The sequence below is a fragment of the Juglans regia genome, unplaced genomic scaffold (assembly GCF_001411555.2).
Source record: "Juglans regia cultivar Chandler unplaced genomic scaffold, Walnut 2.0 Scaffold_10072, whole genome shotgun sequence".
NCBI classification, from domain to species: domain Eukaryota; kingdom Viridiplantae; phylum Streptophyta; class Magnoliopsida; order Fagales; family Juglandaceae; genus Juglans; species Juglans regia.
Genome location: NW_023340376.1, coordinates 1 through 217, shown reverse-complemented (window position 1 = coordinate 217; position 217 = coordinate 1). Strand labels below are relative to the sequence as shown.

At 47.0% G+C, this 217-nt stretch overlaps 1 pseudogene; it reads left to right on the top strand.

The window, feature by feature from the left end:
- The first annotated feature begins 66 nt into the window (after positions 1 to 66).
- LOC118344968 lies at positions 67 to 185 on the top strand (annotated as a pseudogene).
- The last annotated feature ends 32 nt before the right edge of the window (positions 186 to 217 follow it).

Below are 217 nucleotides of genomic sequence, written 5' to 3'. Positions count from 1 at the left end.
ATTTGGATCGGAAAGACGCTAGTACGTCGCACTAGAATTATATGAATTTTAAATAATTAGTTTGATGGGCGCGATCATACCAGCACTAATGCACCGGATCCCATCAGAACTCTGCAGTCAAGCTTGCTTGGGCGAGAGTCGTACTAGGATGGGGGACCTCCTCGGATGTCGTCGTGTTGCACCCCTCGTTTTTGTTTTTTCCTCGTGAGAGGAATTG